This window comes from Urocitellus parryii, chromosome Y (genome assembly GCF_045843805.1).
Source record: "Urocitellus parryii isolate mUroPar1 chromosome Y, mUroPar1.hap1, whole genome shotgun sequence".
Lineage (NCBI taxonomy): Eukaryota > Metazoa > Chordata > Mammalia > Rodentia > Sciuridae > Urocitellus > Urocitellus parryii.
Window position 1 is genome coordinate 15,579,275 of NC_135548.1, and position 23,885 is coordinate 15,603,159.

The 23,885-nt window shown below is 35.8% G+C and overlaps 1 pseudogene; it reads right to left on the minus strand.

Moving 5' to 3' along the window:
- Positions 1 to 480: 480 nt before the first annotated feature.
- Positions 481 to 23,885, minus strand: part of LOC144250938 (roundabout homolog 1-like) — a 142,993-nt pseudogene continuing 119,588 nt past the window's right edge.

Consider the following 23,885-nt stretch of genomic DNA (forward strand, 5'->3'; position numbering starts at 1 on the left):
TGAAATATGCTTTGATTTGAATTAGCAGTCGGTTATAGAAAGATTATACTTTGAGAGCCCTTGGCATGAGGTTGATAAATCAAGTTTGTATCTTCAATCAATATTTTGCTATAAGTTAGCTTGGTATATAAGCAGTGCAATGCCATATTTCAGGGGCAAAATGCAAAAGAACTGTTTGGTTCTTTCTTGAGGCTGATGACTGAAGCAAGAAGTTGATACACTTCTCTTGCTGGAAGTCAAGAGAAATGGTTCCAACATCGAGGGGAAGAGAAAGGTTCTTCCTAGGGTTAGGGATCAAAGAGCAACAATAAAAACCCAATAACTTTTTTTTTTAAATGGTACCCCAATACGAGGAATAGAAACGACAATTTGTACATTCTGATTGCACTGAACATTTTATCTGGCGTCATGTGTCATCAGACAGGAGGAATCTTGACTGATAATTTTCACATTAGATCGCATAAGCCTCTCTGGTTGTCTTCAGCTTTCAGTTTCCTGTAAAAGAGGCAGTATTGTTAAACTTGAAGATAAATCACAAGAGTATTGACTCGTCTTGTTTTTTAGGCATTTATTCTTACAGTCTAATGGTTTTTTTTTTCACTCATTCACTGGCATAAGTTGAAAAGTACTCATGACAACTAATTCATCTATCAACTTTAGTTGTCTTGATAGCAAATCCAACAGTTCTCTAACAAGCACCAAACTGTTTTGCACTGTGCCTCAGTGTTGTGGGGGCAGAACACAGGGCTCTGCAGGAGAAGGAATATGCTGAGTTCTCCATCCCTCTCCATCTCAACTCAATCCTATAACTCTGCCTTTGTTGACTTTAAATATTAGAATTAACTATAATGATTTTTTATCCTCCAAGAGGGTTTTCCTATATAAAACAGGCAAATTTGACAAAAAAAAATCTCCCCAAAGCATTTGCAGCAGGAAAGACTTTTTCCAAACTTCAAAATCAAAATACATTTGGCTTTAGACAGCATTCAATCAGACAAGATTGGTTCTAATATTTTCTTCATTTATTATGAAGTTATAGTTTAATCCTCACCATCTATTTGAGGCTAAATATATTTGTAATAGGAAAAATTTATTCTGTGCTGATTTTTTATTAAATGTAGAAAACAATAATTTTTAAAAGGGAGGGGATTTTATAATATGACATGACTTGCGATTCTATCGTGCATCATAATTTATAGATTCCAATAAGGGAGGAAATATTTGAATATTTAAAAGAATGAAGGTGGAAGATATTATCCAGGGCTGGGGCTGTGGCTCAGTGGTAGAGGACTTGCCTCAAATGGGTAAGGCACTGGGTTCTGTCCTCAGCACCACATAAAAATAAATAAATAAATAAATGAGGATATTGTTTCCCATCTACAACTAAAATATATACATAATATATATATATATATATATATATATATATATAAAGTTGTGTGTCCAAATCAGCTAAATTGATCCTGGTGATTGCTAGACTGACAGATAACATGGGCTACGCACTCTCACATTATAAAACTCCATCACCTCACTGAGTTTTCATATAACAATAGGAATTACAGTATATCTAGATCTATAATTCTTATTTCCCATCATTATCTTTGCCATGTATATTTCTTATCTGAAAATATCTTCAAAGAAACTACTACTGACATTTAAAATTATAAAATACATTTCAAGAAAATCCTTATATGCTCAGAAGTTTAGTTTTTGACATCACAAACATTAGGGTATAGAGAAGTGTGTAATAAAAATAGTAATGTTTCTGCACACTGATGGATATTCCTAATTTTGAGGTTGACATATTAACTACAGTCTAATGAGGAAAAAAATTGGGAACAAAATAGAGATACCTCTAATTCTTCATTATTATCTTCTCCTCTTTCATATCCTCCAAGTACTTGCATTTCTGCAATATTTCTTCGACCTACATTTGCTTGTTCTCTTTGTCTGCTTCCTGATCCTCTTGATGACATTGAGCTTGAGGAACTGGGATCTCTGGGATTATTCGATGTTGGAAAAGTAGGTCTACAGTAAGGTAGAATATCCTCTGTGTAACAGAATATAATAAATGCATGTGAACACCACTGTGCACTTTCATTGTATAAAGCATCCCTCCTGTCTCGGTAATTCTGAATGGGAAATCATCAGTAACTCCAAAGAATAAATAAGGGTACTATAAAAGCATAATGCATAATGCACACTGGCTTTTGAAAATAAAAGTAGCAAGCCTTGTTTTCCTAGTAGTGGCTGGAGATTTGGATTGACTCCACTCCTAAGCTTATATCCACATCAGAATTCTCTTGGGACTGATAACACTTAAGGAAGTAAACCAAACCTGGAGTCGACTTGGTTTCCAATTCTATGTCATTCACCATGTGATCTCTGATCATTATTTAGGCTTTAGTTTCCATTTTTTTTTCCCAAAAAAGTGATAATAGAATCTACTTAGAGAAGCTCCTGGTGTTGATATAAATACAGATAAGATAGTGAAATATACATGTAAGCTACAGAGTGTTCTTAAAAGGAATCAGCAGAAATGAAACCCAGTCTTCTAGAACTACTAAATCAGAGCCAAGCCTGGGTTTACTCCCCAGCCACAGAGGTAGTCAATGTGTATGCCTTATGGAACTCTGGACTTCAGAAGCCTGCCATTATTGCTGACTTTAAAACACAAGGCATGCTCGTCAATGTCTAGCTAGTATCTGAATTTCTATCTCCAGACTATTTTCAATTTACTGCTACTTTTATTGAAGATGCACCATTCAATTGGTCACATTTCTTTGTATCCTGTCCACTCTACCCTCTGAGCATGAAAGACATCAAAACCAATCTCTTCTACATGCTTCCCCCCACCCTGAAATGCTTCCTCTGCCATCCACATTGTCTGAAGAAACCCCACTTCTTCTGACATGCCCACTGGTACTCTTCCTAGAGGAAGGGTCAGGTTAGAAGACTTGCCGCTCACTCACAGCACCACTTCTAAATGATCACTCCTCCAATCTCGCACAAAATAACGTTGTCCTCCTCCAAGTCTGAGCCATCTATCATTCTACTTCATCCGCAGATGGGACTCATGGGGGTGTCCCAGACCATAAGGATGAACTCTCAGGCAACTTCTCTTCGGAGACTTGGTCACCTGAGGCCTTAGCCCTCTGTCCCTGTTTCAGAAACCTTTTTCTTTCTATTGATTCCAGTTTTACCTGATATATCTGTACCTATAATACATTAAAAATATTTTCTGCTAAAACTTTGCTTTACCCTCTTTTCTGTAGGAATCAATACCTTCTTTCTTCACTGCTCAGCTGAGCTTCTTGAAAAGCAATTTTGACTCAGTATTGGTAGTTACAACTCCCAATCACTCCGTCTCCCCTGAAATCTATTCATGCCCACATTACTACTGTAAAACTAAAAAAAATGAATAATGCTAACCAAGTTTCATTCCTTAATCTCTGGACTTCTCACTGCCCTTATCATTTAAATGTTTCTATTCTCTTAGTTCCAGTACTTCTTCCTTCCTGACCAATTTTCCGGAGAATGCTTTTGATTTTAAGAAGTGCCTCTTGCATGCCAGCACCCTATAGTTCTCTTCTGTCAGCCCAGTGCCTCTTATTCAGATAGTATGCTATCTCTCCCATTCATCCTGGGTGATTTCTGTCACTCTTATAGATTGAACCTTTTCCAGAATATAATTGCCATGAGGACAGGTGTTTTTGTCAGCTTCACATATTGATATATTCCCCGTTTGACATAGGTCATTAATAAGTAGTTTCAAATGCATGAATGAGTGAGCACCTTTAACTGCTATTTTCATCATTAGGTAACATTCATTTATATTTTTGACTCCCAAATTATGTCCGAATCTTTGGGCCCCACAGCCAGCCTAACTGAACACCTCCTCAGATTCAGCATACAGACAATGATCTCATCCTGCCCATCTCCCTGAGATTTCATCCCCCTTTCTATTCTCTAGTACAACTACTGGTATCACTAATCACTAGGATATTCAAGGTAGAAAATTTGTATTGCCTGAGATTCTTTCAAAAACCTTCCTGTATGTCTTAAATGTACTTCCTCCATATATTTAAACATAAAACAAGTAAGGATGATTTTGACTCTAAGAGTTTCTTGAATTTTCCTAATAACTCATCAATTCTCCGATATCCTGGTTTAAATTCTCTGTATCTCTTGTGTGGGAATTGTACACATCTTCTAACACATCTCTGCCTCTACAGCTGTTACCATATCAACCAGCTTCTCTCAACATCCTTCCTCTTTCTATGATCTATGGGCGCCTATGATTTAATCCTTCTTCACCTCAAGAGCTTCATCTTTGCACTTTTATTGATTGAATTTCCTACAATCTCCCCAATGGGACCATATAGCTTTAAACGCTGACTTTTCCACGTGAACAATCCATTTTCCTTGCCTGGCTAAATCCCACCCATGCTCAAACACTCAGTTTACATGTCAGTTGAATAGTTCTTTACTAACCTTCCATCTCCCACAACAGTGAGTTAATTGTCCCTGTTTCAGACTTTCAAGTAGCATAATACCATGAAAAGTATACTGAATATAAAATAAAAATATTCATTTGACTGAGACTTTAGGGCTGCCTAGAGGCTCAATGGTCAGCAATGATGGCCCTAGGGAGGCTGCAGAAATTTAAAAATTAAATAAAAATATCCGTGAATTTATAGATTATCTGTCTCTCTCTTTCTGACTTCAGTTCCTTAGGGTCAAGGTTCATGCTTACACAAATCTCAGGACTTAGTACAATAATTAATAGCATAGTGGGCATTTGATAGATGCAGAAATAAATTGAACTCACAGAGGTAAATGCCAGCAAAAAGATCAGATGTTCAAGTCTCAAAAACCACTCTTCTTAATTAAAAAGTACCATACATTACACATGTAAATCAGCATGCCTCTTTCATTATAAATAATGTAAGTTGAATTATGAAGGTGAAAATTATAGCAAGCATAGAAATGATAATCTAATGACACATACAGAGGGCCATGGTTCAAAAAAAAATCTGAAAAGCACTATACTCAATACTTTTCATGAAACAGAAAGAATTTCTTGTTTCAAGATTAATGGTTCCAGAGCTGGGGTTATGGCTCATCCGTAGAAGGCTCTCCTAACACTCGTGAGGTGCTGGGTTTGATCCTCAGCACCACATAAAAATAAATAAATAAAATAAAGATATTGTGTCCAACTACAACTAAAAAATATACATATATATCTTAAAAAAAAAGGTTAATGGTTCCAGTCTTAGTTCACTCAGTAAATTTCTGAAGATCAATGTTTAAATTTTCTTTCTTTGTCCCAATTTTGTGACACCAAGATCCTTACCAGGCTTGTAAAGTTTCCTCCTGAGGAATCCCACCTACTTTGGAGAGAGAGATTGCTCTGAGCAGGAAATCGGTCTACAGTTTCTGGCAAGATATAAAATTCATAACTTACATCGTGACTTTTTATTGATGAATCAGTACTTGGAGCACTGTCACCATGAGCCAAAAGCTCAGGTCCAGATCCACTCAACTTAATTGATTTAAAAATAAGCAAGCACATTACTGAAATTTTGGGTTGTGGTGACGTCTCCAGGGGTTTGTGGTCCCAGAGTGGAGGTGACTGAAGAGCAAAACAGAACTCTCTACCTCACTGCTGAGTGCACACATGCAGTAGGAGTCCAGGCTTCAGTCCCTGAAAAAAGCCAAACTGCCCTCCATGTTGAAGGGAAGTTCACGACTGCCCAGATGCCCACAGTGGACAGAGCAACAGACGGATGTCAGAGCTTACCATGACATAATCTCTATAGGGAAGTACCCTCAGCTTTCCTGTCTACTACCCTCTCTCTTTCCTGACTCCTCCTTCAAGCGAATTTTGTTCTTGAATCTCTTCCTCTTAAATGGTTTCTTCTCCTTATTTATAAAGTACATGTTCAAATCCCTCATCCTCAAAGATTTCCACCAATTTGACTTTCCTGCCAACTCTACTGCAGCCCTTCCTTCTCTTCAACTCAATTTTCTGGAAAGAGGTTTTGCTCAACACCTCCCTTTCCAAATTTCCATTCACTTTTCAATCCTCTGAATTCTGGCTCCTATTTTGCATACTGCACTGAAGAGTTGTTTGTTTTAATACTACTAGTACTCATGGGTGATGTATTACAAAAATCCTTTCCTCCTCCATTATTTCCAGTTTATTTTTTTGGGGGGATGGGCAATGCTGAAGGTCAACTCAAAGCCACTCATATGTGTTAGCAAGCTCTCTACCCCTGAGCCACACCCCAACATTAGCACACTATGTTCAAAACCCTGGATAATTTTGATTATTATCTGTAGACAGGACAATCTCAGTTTCCTTTACAGAGCATGGATTCTCTGCCTACTTTCTAATTATAATCTTCTGTGGCTGGCGGTGACACTTTGGGACATCTCACTAGAAACTATTGTACTTGTCTCTTCCTATTACCACATTCACCAATCTCCTCTAAGTAGATTAAAAACAAAGTTAACAGCATGCTACAAATTAGTCTTGAGGTTTTTTTCTCCCTGAGAACTAATGGCTAACCATTTACCAGCATATCATTGCTGATATTTAGCTTTTGTAAATCACAATTATCACCTCTGGGTCCTTGGTTCCAAAATATACTCTACCCACAACCTTCCTCCTGATCTTTAAAAACAATCTTCTACATTCTTATTGATTTTCTTTATATCTATGCTCTTGTCAGCATCTTCATTTAAGACTAAATTTATTTTCCCCATGAAAATTATTATTTTTTTTTCTTTTTTCTATATTGGTTTATATAATTGTGCTCAATTATATTACAACTCAGACAGGGCCACCTAATCAACATTTGGATAATTGTCTTTAACTGGATTACTTCAATTTACATTCTGACATCTGATGAGTCATCAAGCCTACATTCTGCATCTGAAATGCAAATGTAGGCTGTTCTCTCCTTTTCATTCAATCCATTTTAATTCAGTGCTTTCACATTTTATGCCTGGATGATCACTGCACTATTCCACCTGGTTCCAGTCTCTTTCTGTGCCATACAGCCCAGGCAGTTATTTTGCTAAAGTCAAATCTGATTGCTATTTCTCACTCAGAATTCTTTATTGGCTCACTATATCCTATAACATAAATCCCAAACTCTTTTGAAGAGTACCTCTGGCCTTTCCAATCTAATTACCTTTTCTAATTTTACCATTTTTCCATTTATCCCCTGGCCTTAAGCATCCTATTCTTCAACCAAACTGGAAACCACTGTTCATCAAACATTCATTTTCACAATTTCATGTTTTTGTTTGGCCTATATTCTCTATCTGATATCTTGTTTCACCTGTGGAACCTGTTGAAATTATTCTTTAGCTTTAGATTTCATGGAGGAAAATAATTTCCACCTTGAATTAGGATGCTGACAAGAACACAGATATAAAGAAAATCAATAAGAATGTAGACAGTTGGTTTTAAAGATCAGGAGAAAAGTTGTGGGTGGAGTGAATTTCAGAACCAAGGACACAGAGTTGATAACTGAGTGATTTACAAAAGCCAGGGTACATTCCTGGCTCCATGATAAGGAGAGAACTTCTTGATCTTACCTCTCTTCATATAGCCCTAGGTAGCCTGTGTGCCTTGCACTGTGTTTTCTCATCTGTGTTTTCTATGCATAAGTAAATAAGTACCTTGGATGAGATGAGTCTTTGCTGGTGGAAGGTCTCGCTTTGCTGCCTTGTTTCCTCGTCCTTTCCCATCATTTTGCTGTTCCTGTGCTTCTCTGGGATCACCCGGGTTTATTCGCAGGTCAGCAACCTGCCTTCCGTCCAATACTTCTCTCCCCTTGTAACTGCCTCCTTTTCGATCTGATGATCTGTCTGTTCTGGTTTCAGCAGAAGGGAGTTTTGGCACCATTACAGGTTGTACCTCCAGCTGTGCCTTGGATTGGACAGTAGGTGATTTTATAGCAGGTGGTGGCACTGGGGGAGGTGGAAGATCTAAAAAGAAATATTTAAAATATTTTAAGAAGTTTGCCACTTAGAAAATAATCAAATATTACTGGAGTCACATTCAACCGTGAAATATTGTATCTTAAAGGAACCAGATGAAGACAGCCAATGGATAAGACAACTGCCAAATTCAATGTTCTCTCATTGTCTAGCAAGGGACTACTGAATCACAGGGTGGAGACGTAGAGATTATCTTCTGGGACAGACAGTACTGAGCACAGGTACTGTAATTTCTCCTACTCCATTTAGGGCAAGACTTCCTAATCGATTTCAGCATAATATTGTTGAACCCAGATACAAGTGCTCTTACACCCTCAGATAACCACACCAGATTGAGTGAACATGGCACTTCAGTTGAGACTTACTGGCCATTGTCCAATCCAGCCTAAATCCCTTCTTGTTTTGTAGACAAGAAAGCTCCAGATAGTCTTAAAGCTAATTCCAATCTCAAAAGCAGGATACAACAGAATCAGGACTAATGTCTTTGTATTCTAAATTTCTGGTTTAGTGTTCTTTATGCTTCTTCATTTAATCACATTTATAATCTCACATCCATTGATGGACTCTCTCCCTTCTGTATAGATCTGCGAGTTTTAAGCCACATAATTACTAATATAAATACAGATTGATTACTTCATACATATTTGTTGTATATATGTATACTCATAGCTATATTTAATTAATATAAATAATAAACTAATTTAATTTCTTACATTGTAGACATATACAAGAATGAAAGCATAACATTTGATAACTAGAAAATATTTGTTTTATTTAAACAGTACACTCTTTTATTTATTTTTTATTTTTTGGCACTGGGGATTGAACTCAGGGGCACTAAACCACTGAGCCACAACCCCAGCCCTATTTTATGTTTTATTTAGAGACAGGGTCTCACTGAGTTGATTAGCACCTTGCTTTGGCTGAGGTTGGCTTTGAATTCGTGATCCTCCTGCCTCAGCCTCCCGAGACACTGAGATTATGGGCATGTGCCACCATGACCGGCCAGTATACCCTTTAAAAATGAATCATAAACATTCCAGGGAGGAAAGGTAGATATGTCTTAATAATATTTGATAAATTAGTAGAAGATTATGAACAGGTTTTTACAGGTTAGATTGTTTGAGCTATGGTATGAAGGATGGATTAAAATTTTAAAAGTTTCAATTTGGGAGGCCATAATGTTATTACGATTGCTCATATAAGTAATGACAGAAAATGGAACAATGTTGGTGGTTGTTCAAATGAAGAGTATCTTGAGACACTGAGGAAGGAAAAGCAATATCACCTAATGATCAATGGAATATAGTTTGGAGGGGGTGGTGAAGGGAACGTAAGATGACTTTTAGGACTTTAGCCATAGATGGCTAAGTTGATGAGAAAAACATCACCGAAAGTATGGAATGTAGGAATAGGAAGAGATGTTTATGAAGAAAGAGTGTGAGCTCAGTTTTAGAAAAGTGAATGGGAGGAGCTTTAGAGATAGCCAGATAGAGATGTAGGATAGGTAAATCCATATAAAATCTGAATTTCAAGAGTGTCAAAACCAGAGAAACAGAGATTTGGGAATTAACAACATAATTATGTTTTCAGTCATGTCATTAGAGATGTCTATAATAAACAGCCTAAAAAGTATTCATAAAACATTTATTAAATATTTAGTACTTTAAGATTTTAAACAAAAAATACATTTACATAGTAAAAAATTTTAAACATTTTTAAGGATTTAAATTTTAAATTACAACATTTAGTAGCTCCCATCTGCATTTCAAATCTTCAATGTTGATTTTACAGAGTAATCAATCTGAACTATTTTCTATAGACCATTCCCCAAAATATAGCACTTTTACATGTTCAAAACACTAGAAAAACTAGGGATAACAGGAACATATCTCAACATTGTAAAGGCTATCTATGCTAAGCCTCAGTCTAGCATCATTCTAAATGGAGAAAAATTAAAGGCATTCTCTCTAAAAACTGGAACAAGACAGGGATGCCCTCTTTCACCACTTCTATTTAACATAGTTCTTGAAACACTGGCAATTAGACAGACAAAAGAAATTAAAGGGATATCTATAGGAAAAGAAGAATTTAAATTAGCACTATTTGCTGATGATATGATTCTATACCTGGAAGGCCAAAAACACTCCACCAGAAAACTTCTAGATCTAGTAAATAAATTCAGCAAAATAGCAGGATATAAAATCAAGTCCCATAAATCAAAGGCATTTCTGTATATCAGTGACAAATCCTCTGAGAAGGAAATGAGGAAAACTACCCCATTTAAAATAACCTCAAATAAAAATAAGATACTGGGGAGACAACTTAATGAAAGAGGTGAAAGATCTATACAATGAAAACCACAGAACCCTAAAGAAAGAAATAAAAGAAGACCTTAGAAGATGGAAAGATCTACCTTACTCTTGGATAGGCAGAATTAGTATTATCAAAATGACCATACTACCAAAAGCACTATACAGATTTGATGCAATTTTGATCAAAATCCCAATGGCATTCCTCATAGAAATAGAAAAAACAATCACAAAATTCATCTGAAAAAATAAGAGACCCACCAGAATAGCTAAAGCATCCTTAGCAGGAAGAGTGAAGCAGGTGGCATGACTATACCAGACCTTAAACTATACTATAGAGCAATAGTAACAAAAGCAGCATGGTACTGGCACCAAAACAGACTGGTAGACCAGTGGTACAGAATAGAGGACACAGAGACTAACCCACAAAATTACAATTATATTAGACAAAGGTGCCAAGAACATACATTGGAGAAAAGATATCATCTTCAACAAATGGTGCTGGGAAAACTGGAAATCCATACGCAACAAAATGAAATTAAACCCCTATCTCTCACCTTGCACAAAACTCAACTCAAAGTGGATCAAGGATCTAGGAATTAAACCAGAGACTCTGCATCTAATAGAAGAAAAAGTAGGCCCTAATCTTCATCATGTGGGATTAGGCCACAACTTACTTAATAAGACTCCTATAGCACAAGAATTAAAACCAATAATCAATAAATAGGATGGAATCAAACTAAAAAGTTTCATCTCAGTAAAATAAACAATCTGTGAGGTGAACAGAGAACCTACATTTTGGGAGCAATTTTTTACCCCTCACACATCAGATAGAGCACTAATCTCTAGGGTATATAAAGAACTCAAAAAGGTAAGCACCGAAAAACAAATAACCCAATCAACAAATGGGCCAAGGACCTGAACAGACACTTCTAAGAAGAGGATACATAATCAGTCAACAAATATATGGAAAAATGTTCATCATCTCTAGCAATTAAAGAAATGTAAATCAAAACTACTCTAAGATATCATCTTACTCCTGTCAGAATGACAGCTATTATGAATACAAACAATAATAAGTGTTGGAGAGGATGTGGGGAAAAAGGTACACTCATACATTGCTGGTGGGACTGCATATTGGTGCAGCCAATAAGCAAAGCAGGATGGAAATTCTTTAGAAAACTTAGAATGGATCCACCATTTGACCCAGCTATCCCTCTCCTCAATCTATACCCAAAAGACTTAAAAACATCATATCACAGGGATACAGCCACATGGATGTTTCTAGCAGCACAGTTCACAATAGCTAAACTGTGAAATCAACATAGATGTCCTTCAGTAAATGAATGGATAAAAAAAATGTGGCATATATACACAATGAAATATTACTCAGCAATAAAAGAGAATAAAATCATGGTATTTGCAGGTAAATGGATGGCATTGGAGAAGATAATGCTAAGTGAAGTTAGCCAATCCCAAAAAACAAATGTCAAATGTTTTCTCTGATAGGAGGAGGCTGACTCATAGTGGGGTAGGGAGAGGGAGCATGGGAGGAATAGAGGAACTCTAGATAGGGCAGAGGGGTGGGAGGGAAAGGGAGGGGGCAGGGGATTAGCAAGGATGGTGGAATGTGATGGACATCATTATCCAAAGTACATGTATGAAGACAGGAATTGGTGTGAATATACTTTGTATACAACCAGATATATGAAAAATTGTGCTGTATATGTATAATAAGAATTGTAATGCATTCCACTGTGATTTATTTAAACAAACAACAACAAAAACAGGGTGGCCAACTCATAAACTCAAAGAAGCAGCATTCATAGTCAAGGACCACCAAAAATGGTCACACTTGGGATTAAATATAATGCTTACCTGATAATCCACAGATGGCAAGCCTGAGAGATTGTGCCAGACACAAGTATATAGCCGTCTGTGTTTAATACATGAATTGGATTGTACTTTTTTTTCTTTTTACCATGTAATCATATATTTTTTATGAATGCATACTTTTTTGAGAAGTTTTCATAACAATTTGTTCTATTAATATATAATTAATTTAGCCAATGTCTTCAGAGGAATATGTAGGCTATTTCCAATTATTTTATTATTACTAACAATGGTCTACCAACTATCATTTACATGTACCAATATGAGAAACTTAAACGTTAAAATTGTGACTTGAAGATTTTTACAATAGTATATTGAAGGACCTAGAAAGCATCAGCTTTAATCTAGGAGTCTATTCTTATATTTAAAAGATAATAAATGAACCCTTTATTTTTTCCTAAAAAAATTGTAAGATTTTCTTAACTAATTTTCTCTTGACATTATAGGCTAAAGCTTAAGGCATTAGGATTCATCGCATTGGTCTTTGAAAGAAGCAGCTTGAACTCACATTTTTTTTTTTTTTTAGTACCAGCTGCTGTACTTGAGAACCCATTATAAAAAGTGATCAAAGTTTTAATTTCAATTTCTTGTTGTTGGCTTTCAGGGACTTAACATGTTCAAGTGTCATATCAATAGCCTCAACATAGTAGTTAATATGGTGGCCAAAGTAGAGCCAACAGTACTAATTTCTCTCTGATGTTAAAATTCTAAGTATTCTGTCTTGCAACATGGATTGCCACTGTTACTAGTACATGAATTACTTCCTTTGTCCATTATTTCAGTGGATTTTTCAAAAATATTACTTAAAAATAAGTACAAGATGTGTCCTAGATAAGTCCTCCCTCTGCTACTTGTTGATCAAGTTAACAGAAAGAGTTAAAAACCAGACCATAATGAAGGGCCTAAAGGCAGGAAACCCAAGGCAGAGTGCTTTAAATTCAGATTGAACCTGGGACTAAAAACAAGAGGAAGGGAAAAATCCTCATTCAGAGCATACTCTGGCTGTAGATGCATTTCCCTACTCTCTATTTACTGTAAACATAAACCAGATTGTGGACTCAGGTTATCAGGAAACAGATGAGTAAAAGCCACTACCATCAAATCACAAATTATCTGTGTTTATCAACTATCAAATCTAACAATTACCACTAACACAAGATCATACAAAGTCTTGGGAACATATAACTCTTAAGACAAAACCTATTACCACATGTTCCATTAGGTGCTATCTGTAACACATGTCAAAAGTAGAACTCAGTGATGATTTAAAGATTCCAACTTCCTGTATATAATCTTCACTGTGTTTAATTGACAATTATAGAGGAATGCTAGCAGGTTTAATTTCTCATATAAACATGTTTGCCCAAGAAATTATTTAGGATTATAAAATGATTATGAACTCAAACCAGGCATAATCACGTGTAAACAATACACCTATGTGAAGTAGTTTTTTCACGTAATTCATGTCATAAAGTACTTCAAATTGGGTTTAAGAACTGGGATTATGGACCTGATTTACGTGTGTGTGTGTGTGTGTGTGTGTGTGTGTGTGTATTCTTTCTTTATATAAGAATACTAACTCACTTCTTACACAAGACTCTAAATAACAAATTATATAGCATGTACAGAAATATGTAAGAACATGTGTAATGCAGACAATTCTGCCAGCACAGCATTAACTCACTATAGAGATTCTGCAGCCTATTTACTTAACTGCTTAAAGTCCCAAGACCTTGTAATTTATGATAAATCAAGTCAAAATAACATCATTCCAAAGAGTGTGGCAAATTTATAATTTATGAAAAGTACACCTAGAGAAATAATGTAGATTTGGTTTTTAAATCAAGTATGTAAATGTATTGGAAAGGTTGAAAAGAGGGGGTGGGAAGAATCTATTAGAAGGTCCTAGAAATGCACTTGTGCTTGGCTATAACTCCATAAGATTTCAGCTGATAAATATTCATATATTTTAATCCTATCCTCCATCTGGGTTAAACTTGAACGTGGCAAATATGAAATAAATAAATAATCAGATGCTGCCTGTCAGTCTGACTGTGGTGTGAAGCACGATGCCTAGCATTCAGCAGTCCCACAATGCAAGCATTCTGGAGGGGCTGGTAGAATCTTAGGGACCAGAATATGTCCCCCTAAAATTCATATCAAAAAGTCCTAACTCCCCATACCTCAGAATGTGACTGTATTTGGAGTCTCTAGAGAAGTTATTAAGATGAATTCTCTGGTGTGAGTTTTCATCTAACCAAAGACATTCTAAGAACTGGAGATAAGGACACAGATACAGGCAGTTGGAAGATTATGTAAGACACAGGGACAATACCATCATCTTGAAGCCAGAGAGGCTTCCCAAGACACCAACCCTGCTGTCACCTTCTTAGTGATCTTCTAACCTCTAGAGCTCAGGAAAGAAACCTCTGTTGTTTAAGTCACCCAATCTTTGGTAGATTATTTTGGCAGCCTCAGCAACTACTATGGGGACTGAGAAGACTCATTCCAGATCGCTCTCTCAGTTCAAAGTTACTCTTTATTCTTCTTCATACAGTTTACAAAAATTCTACCAAGGGAGGGCTGGAGATGTCGCTCAGTGGTAGCGCGCTCGCCTGGTATGCGTGCGGCCCGGGTTCGATCCTCAGCACCACATACCAACAAAGATGTTGTGTCCGCCGAGAACTAAAAAATAAATGTTAAAAATTCTCTCTCTCTCTCTCTCTCTCTCTCTCTCTCTCTCTCTCTCTCTCCCCTCTCTCACTCTCTCTTAAAAAAAAATTCTACCAAGGGAATACAGAATTTGAACTAAATTTACAAAGTAAAAGAGCTACAAATGCAAAACTGATACATCATGTTCTAGACAGTGGACATAAATCTATAAACTATAATCAAGCTCATCCATCAGTCTATGCATTACATTCAGGAAAAAAGAAAAGCCAACAAACCTTCCATATCTTACTGATATGTGGAATTCACATTCTAACAATTGTAAGCTTTTAAAATTCTATCTCCTTCCCACTTCTCCTTTTAAATTATTATACAAATTTTGTCTGCTTTGAGCTTCATTGTAGAATGGTTTGTGAGTATATGTTTAAAAAATATAATGTAGTAAGTTGATAAAAGAGTTTGTGAGAAAATGACTTTTCTTCCTGTCATACCCATAGCCATTAAGACTATGTACATTTCAGAGGGGGTAGGTAGCTCAGTGGTAGACTCTTGCCCCACCTATCTGAGGCCCTGGGTTCAATCTCTAGTGCTATGGAGTATGGGGATACATGAATTTCTTTTATTTGAGGCATTAAGAAATATCTGCATTTTTGTGGTTTTAATTAATTGATGTGCATGCTGGGATATGTATAAAATATAGCTTTATTACTTTTTCTCCTACCCACCAGTAAACACACTGAATTAAATTCAAGAAATATTAGTATAATAAGCATAACTTAGCAAAATGTTGAAGGGAAGTTAAATATATAATTTAAAAACAGTTTTAGTTATTTCTCCATTTGATCTAATTTTGTTACCTAAAGAAAATAATTATTAGCTTCTATATTAAAGTATGTACTATGATAATTTTGCATAATCACTTTTGTGAAATAAGCAATTAGAAATCCAAATAATGTTTCAGATTAACTTTTTGGCTTTACACATGTTTCAATATAGTTCTTTGGTATTCCTGAAATTAAATTAAAAAAAAAATAACTTGTGTGCTTCATCATTCAATTTAAGTTATTATTCAGGGATTAGTTAGAATTTACATTTAATTATTAAACACACTGAAATAAGTACTGTGGACTGAGGACAATAAATACAGATAACAATTTTCCAGCACAGTGTAATTCAGAACTACAATGCTGTATTTTTCAACTTGGCATGTTTGCATTACTTAAAACATTTTCAGGGGGCATTATTCAATGCCATGTTTCCCAAAGAAACACACATAAAGAAGAAGTGGAAAGATCTGCTTTAGGAAGATTTTCCCTTATGCATTCAATTTAGATGTGTTTACATCCAGACTCCATGTTGGCCAGTTTTCCAGTTAGGAGCACGCTCTTCTAGATGATAAAAATTGATAAAACAGCCATAAAACTTGTAAAATGGCATTACAGGGATCCCATAAATGTAAAATGGCTGGTAGAGTTGGGGAATTTACACCTAGTGTTTGTCCCCTCACAGAGGCAAACACGCACAAAGCCACTGTAATAACCCTTCAAAATCAGATAATATTCTGACAGCTCAGTTTCACTGACAAAAGAGTCCTGGGAGGAAGCCAGGAGGCCCAGGTGCGCTGTGTCACACCAGTATTTAATGTAGTCTAATATCAGATAGATGCTAGTGAGAGAAAGTACTCAGAATAAAGTACAGATAATAGCCCGGACAGCCACTCATTGCAAAATTACTTGTGCTCATCGTGCTGTGAGCTTTGTATTAAATTTTTCTGTCAAGTGGCAGGAATCATAGGGAGAAGTACCTCAGAAAACCCTCCTCGTAACCTTGGATAAGGATCTATAATATTAGGCTTTCATATGATAATGGCAAATGATGCCCTTTTTGAAAAATTGCTGACTTGTAATGAAAGTCCTAATCAGATTGTGGTTGCAGAGGACCAGGAGGTGGAGGAACTGTGCCTGTGACACCCTTCATCCCCCACCCCTTTAGCAAATTTAGAAAACTTGACAAGGTGGGTGAGTTGGAGAGAATTTATCTTACATGCATTTCCGACGAAGCCCGTGGCGTTGTGTTATAAAATGAGAAGGTGGCGGTTTAATAAATGCTGGGCCACCTGAGGCACTTTCATTAAAGTCTTTCTCTAGACAACATCACAGTGGTTTGCATTCTCCTCCCATGCTCCCTTGAGAATACAAGCAGCCCCTCTTCAGTCAGAGTCAATATCATATGTGAAGGCACGAAGAAGATGATTTGATTTGCCTTTTGGTGCACAAAATAACTGGGTGGTGATACCACTGCGGGTAGAATTAATATTCACACAAATGTATTGTCTTCTGTTTGAATGTTATGTTGTAAAAAAGTAAAATGAAAAAAAAAATTAGAGATACTTTGGAGGAATCTGACAAAAGTCAATCCTCTGCCATTATTTCAAATATAGTCACATCCAATTGTTTGAAAAATGAAAACTTCAAAATATTAAACGTGTACACTTGTTCTTAAATAATCAACTTATTAGAAAACAATAAGGGCTAGAGGTGCTTGACAAGCTATGGAAGTAGATCACTCCTGTACATAATGTGACACTTACTATCAGTGAATTTTTAATGTAATTTCTAATGTTAGTGAACCCATTCACTGATCCCAGAGAGGCAGGGTAAACAGGCGGGATTCATAGGTGCTTTTCAGTGGACTTACCATCTGTGTAGGCTTCTCTGCGCAGATGTCCTGGCTGGTGTTTTTGTTTCTTGGCTGGTCTGGCTTTCTGCATGACCGCAGCACTCATGTTGCTGTCTGTAGACACAGGACTTGTGGGCCTCGGGCACTGAGATGCATGAAAATGTCGGCGACCTGGGAAAGAAGCAACAGAGCCAGACACATCAGTGAATATTAATTATCAACAGGAACAACAACAGCAAAACACTGAAGCTAGGAATCTAATTTTAAAAATCACTTGAATAAAATCTAACAAATACTAGGCTGTTTACCACTCTGTGCTAGTCACTAGAGAAAAAAGCCTAAAAGAATTTCCAGTCTTTATTTTTCTTTTATTATTTTAATCACTTCTTATATTCTGTAAGAGTTCATGATACTTATTTGGTAAAGAAAAACATTCTTTTTTTTTTTTTTAATTTGTGGTGCTGGGTATTGAACCCAGGGCCTTGTGTATGTGAAGCAAGTACTCTACCAACTAAGCTATATCCCTAGCTCCACATTCCCATATTTTTGCAACTAGTATTAGTAAATGTTCTTGGACAAAAACGTTAATTAAAAATTTTCATAATATATTCAATGTTTGTTGTTTTCTCCAAAGAGTCAGAGTCCATAAAAAATTCATGTTCTAAGAATGAACTGTTCTAATCACATCCTTATTTTAGCTAAATATATATTTTCGACATTCTATGATGGCAGAATCCAATGTATTTCTTTTGAGGTGATCTAAAATTATCTATCTCACATATTTAGATGAACCAAAAATGACTTACATCCCTTTTCTGTCTCAAGATAGTTGCTGATTCTAGATAATGTGACTCTTCTAAACACTGTGTTTTGATGGAGGTAGAGGTAGTTTTTGGTTATTTATTTTTGGAGAAACAATACTCCAGATACCAATGGGAACTGAATTTACCAATCAGACATGGTGCATTTCAGTGCTATCAAACTCTCTGGCTCTCCCACGTAGATGATCTATTACAACAGGTACAACATACTTAACCCAGAAGGGCAATGAAGAGCCATTGGCCTTCTGGTGACCTTCCCTATTTTGGTTTCTACAAAATCCAGTCACAAACCCAGAACTCCTTAGTACCATAAGAAATTTCAAACAGACCTGAAAACATATATTTTGACTTTAAACAGAAGAAGCCACATACAGAGAAATGAACACATTTAAAAATGCTAACCCAAGCATATTAAATAATAGACATTAATGCAGCCAGGTGAGAAGCAAGGTGATTGGATTATTCATTCATATTAACTTCAAGTCACATGGTGAGCACCACCATTTCCTGAAAAGAACACTGCAATAGGCAGACATGTATTTAGTTCATTATAATCATGAGCCAAGAGAAAACCAGAAATGCTACTCAATTACAATATAATAAAATATTAAACCAAAACCTCTCCTTAGCTGTGATAGAGACTATTACAATTAACGTTACATATCCATGAAAACAGAGAATTAGGGCTGAGAGGAAGCCCATTACTCATTCTATTGTGTAAGGCCATCCACTGCTCATAGACCCTAAGGCATAAGGTCCTTTACAGATGAATTTTCAACATCATTTCTATGTTTTCCTGATTTAATGAACTGAAAAACACCCTTAATGCAATCTGAAAGTAGTGGTCTGAGATGCTTAATTTCCTGTATTTTTTTTTTAGCAGAGAATTAAAAAGGAAAGGGAAACAAAAGCTATATATAAGGTTATTTATTCATTAAGAAACAGAATTAGGTTTGCATATTTTACTGAATTCAGCAGCTACTGGAAGAAAAGATATTTGTCTAAATTTCATAAAATATAGACCTGACTAAAATACATACATATATATATATATATATTCCATAATAATAAGATGAAGAAAATTAGAAATCTTTTTTTCTGCAACATATTCAGGATAAAAAAATTTATAGAGATGACTTAACGATGCAAGTTAAATTTTCTCTGAAAATATTCTATACTGATAAAAAATAATGACCAATGAAGTATCTAGAAAACACAGAAAATTACCAATGTGGTAGTTGTTAGTAAAACAACTAAGTAACAAGTATCAATTGTTGTGATAGTCTTTTCTTTTTCCTAAATATTATCTCTTTTTTTGATGACCACATTCTTTTATTCTACTACTTGCATTTTTAGACTCGAGAAATACACATGCATGTGTGTGCACACACACACAGACGCGAATGCACCACACAATAATATGAATATATGTATTAATATAAACATAGATTCATCCTACACAAATTAAATCATATAAAAATCTATTTTATATTCAAATTATTTTCTTTATCATACTTGGGAGGAGAAGGCAATAAGCAAAAATGGGTTAAAACATAATAAGAGATACATTCTCATTAAAAGTAGGTTACTGGCAATGAGAAAGGGAAACAGAAAATTTATTATGTGCATCTGGATTAACCTGCTCTCTCAATTATTAGATCAAAGAGGGAAAATATTTATGCTTGCAAATGTGTGTGTGTTATCCAAATCTTTAATTTTTCCCAATTAAATTAATATTCTAGTTTGAAAAGCCACGAGGAAATGAGTTTCAAAAAGAAATAGCCTATTTTCCAATGGCTGACTGTCCCACCTGGACATGTAAATATTTCTTTGACAGAACATCTGATTAAATGAAATAAAAGAATTATCACAATAAATTTTATCTGGTTTACTTTATACATACTATTCATTGAGCAACACAAAGCTCATTTAACTGAGTAAATACATACCTTAAAGAAACTAGACCAATCAGTGTGAAACAGACACACAGATATACAGTCATATATATTTATACAATTACACTTAAAATGAGGACATTTGAATTAGCTTCTTTTTACTCTCATTATATAGCATTTATTCAATAAATGCAGAGTTTAAAAGTCTGATGAAAAAAAAGGAAGGAAAGAAAGAAAATAATACAAATAAATTATATTCTTGGACTTTGGTTTCCTTACTCAATTAAAAAAAGAAAAGAAAAAGTAGTTATAAATTAGACACCAGACCATAGGTGCTAACCAGCACTAATGCACACACATTGAGCTTTCTTTGTGGCTTGGGGAAAGTGCCCGACTTACCACCAGCATCCTGCATCTGCCTTCGCGCCACTTTCAGACCAGCATACTCTGCGGCTGCTGCCACTGCCTGGGCAAAATCAGCATCAGTGAAAAAGGAGCCATTGGAAGAACTAACACTGGAACGCCCACTGGAGATGTTGTCCTCCTCTGAGGCTGAACCTCAGCCGTTGATCATGGACCCAGTGACAGAGCTCTCCAGGTCCCCAACGCTTGAGGCAGGGGTCTGTTCAAGCCCACGCAATAAAAGCCTTCTAGTTTGCATTTTGGCAACTTCCATGTCTGCTTCATCTTCTTCCTCTTCTGGCGCATCCGTATCCATATCTGAGACCAGGGGTCCTGAAATGTAGCCATAGGTGTGCGGGGGAGAAATTGGCCATGGAGGCAGAGGAGGACTCGCTGGCTGCCGTCTGCATGGAGAGGAATCAAGAGCAAGAGCTCAGCTCATTATCTAAGTCAGGACCCAATGAAGCAACCAGAAATTCACAAGGAAACTGATTTGATCTTTGCTTCTGTTGAGCTGAATTGCTCAGAGGGAGAAAAAAAAAGGCTATAAATCTTTTATATCAGAGTTTGATTTTACTTTGGTTTGTATCTCACTTAGGGGCTTCCCTGCAGTACATTTTATTCAAGTTTTATAGAAATATACTCAGCTAAGTCTCATGTTTATCGGTTGAATTGAAAAGTTTTTAAAAGTTAAAATAGGAAGTGATACATATTTTAATGTTTTTATTAGTGCATTATAATTATACACAATAGTGTGGTTCATTGTGAAATATTCATGTATGCACCTATAACATAGTTTGTTCCACTTCATTGATTAATACTCTTTTGGGGAGCATCCAACTATATATTTGTCCTAAAGACTTTCCAAATTATCGATAGCTTATTATTGCCAAAGACAACATTCATTCATCCCCAATTCACTCCAAAACATTCATTTCTTTCCCTTTTCTTTATTGCCACTCTACAATTCCAAGTGAACGAAGTCAATTCAACTAGACTATAAATAGTAAAATTTCATAGAATTAACAAAAACATATTCAGCACATAACACAATTCCTTTCGTATTTTAATATGTATGTAACATATATGTTTTAAATAATACTATACATTCATTTTATTTTTTTTTATTTTTTTTAAGAGAGTGAGAGAGAGAGAGAGAGAGAGAGAATTTTTAATATTTATTTTTTAGTTCTCGGCGGACACAACATCTTTGTTGGTATGTGGTGCTGAGGATCGAACCCAGGCCGCACGCATGCCAGGTGAGCGTGCTACCACTGAGCCACATCTCCAGCCCCTATACATTCATTTTAAAAGCTATGGGACCCAAGAGCAATTTTTCTCTAATTTACTCATTTATGAGTTTAAATGAAGGTATTTGGCTGTTTTAAACTTCCTTGGTTTTCTGTTATTCTATCTATCTCTTTAATAATATGCTTAAAGATATTTTTTTCTAATGACCTGAAATTAGTTAAGGATCAAAAAGGAGGGTAAAATTAAGTAGTATCCCACAGTCTTAGTTCACAGAGTAACTGATGTTTCAGCCACCTCTCCACAGGCTTGAAGAACATCAGTTAAAAGCAGTCTTTCTACTAACGCTACCCAATATACTCCAGTGAATATAAGATGTCTGAGAAGATAGAGAGCATTTGGACTTAAGTGAAAGAAAAGTCATGAAAAGGTGTTATTCTCAAGGTAGAAGAATAACAAGAGAACAGCACCTAATTAAGAGTATGCCTGCAAAAAAGGGAAACGAACACACAGTGATGCTCAGAAGATGCAAGGTCAAAGATGGGACACAATGGGGGACTACCAAGCAGAAGGTTCATGACAGCACCTCATCAGATCCTGCACTCCTGATTTCATAGAATTGAAAAACACAGATTCAGCACATGACAGTTAAAATAAATGATAATTATTTTAAACACAACAACTAACTCACTGAGCACATATTTTGTATCTAAGCATATTTTACAATGTTATCTCAATTCTCAGAGCAATTTTCTGAGTTACTTTTTAAATTATCATTTTATATGTGAGGATATTGAAATTCAGAGGAATTAAGGATTTTGTCAAAGTTCTTAAAGGTAGGGTATCTAAAATTCAGAATTTAAACTCAAATTTTGCTTCCAAGATCATGACCTTCCTTCCTTCTAGGAATGGTATTAACACACACACACACACACACACACACACACACACACACAAAACGTATGCCAAGAGAGGTGTGTGTGTGTGAGTGTGTGTGCATGCACGCGCATGTCAGGAGAGGTATGTTTCAGTTATATTTGAATTAAAGACACAAGAAACAAAAATAACATGTTTTAGTAAAGGACTATGTGTATATAAGTATACATTATTACACATTTTTTATATGTTCACACATGCAGGGTTCTTTAATATAATTCATCATTTTTCATTTCTGGGTGGTTTGTAATGTGTCTGTGTGTGGCACTAGAAGAAATATGAAAAATGTGCCAAAGCTGGAGTTATTTAAGAGATTAAAATGGATAATTGTTTCAATGTGGATTCTGTCATACACATAGGAGGAAAACCTTTGTTTAATTTGGAATGCAATAAAATAGCATACTTAAAAGTTAATTTGCAGCCTTTGTAAGCATGCACATCCAAAATACCACAAGAAATTTCTTTTTTTTTTACAGTCATGTAAGAGTTTTTAGTACAAAGGGTACTGTTTTGACCATCAATAAAGGGGTGTAAAATGGCCAGCTTCCCTGTGAAAGGATGCCAGCATTGCTGTTTGGATAATTCACATTCTGTAGAGCAAAAATGTTAAACAAGGGCTGTCTTTTAACTACTACCAACACGTGCAAATTCTGAAGAAAGACATGAAAAAAAATGTATTCAAACCATCTGTAAATAAGGCCATCCCGGGGAATGTGTGATAAACATGTACAGTTTGAAATATGTAATATATTCTACTTGAAAACAAAAAGCTATTTCGAGATGCTGCATTCAAGTGGGGCTTGTTGCAAACGAACCTCAACCTTTTAGATTCCTCCCCCTGAGGGGTTTCAGCATCTTCTGAAATAATGTACAAGTATATGACTGTGACTCACAACACTCTAGGCTCCTACAAAAATGATGCCTTCATAAATATGTTCAAGAAAGAAAGGGGTGATTCCATTAAATTATGAAAGCAAGTGTCTCTACAGTTCACCATATAGCATGTACCAGGA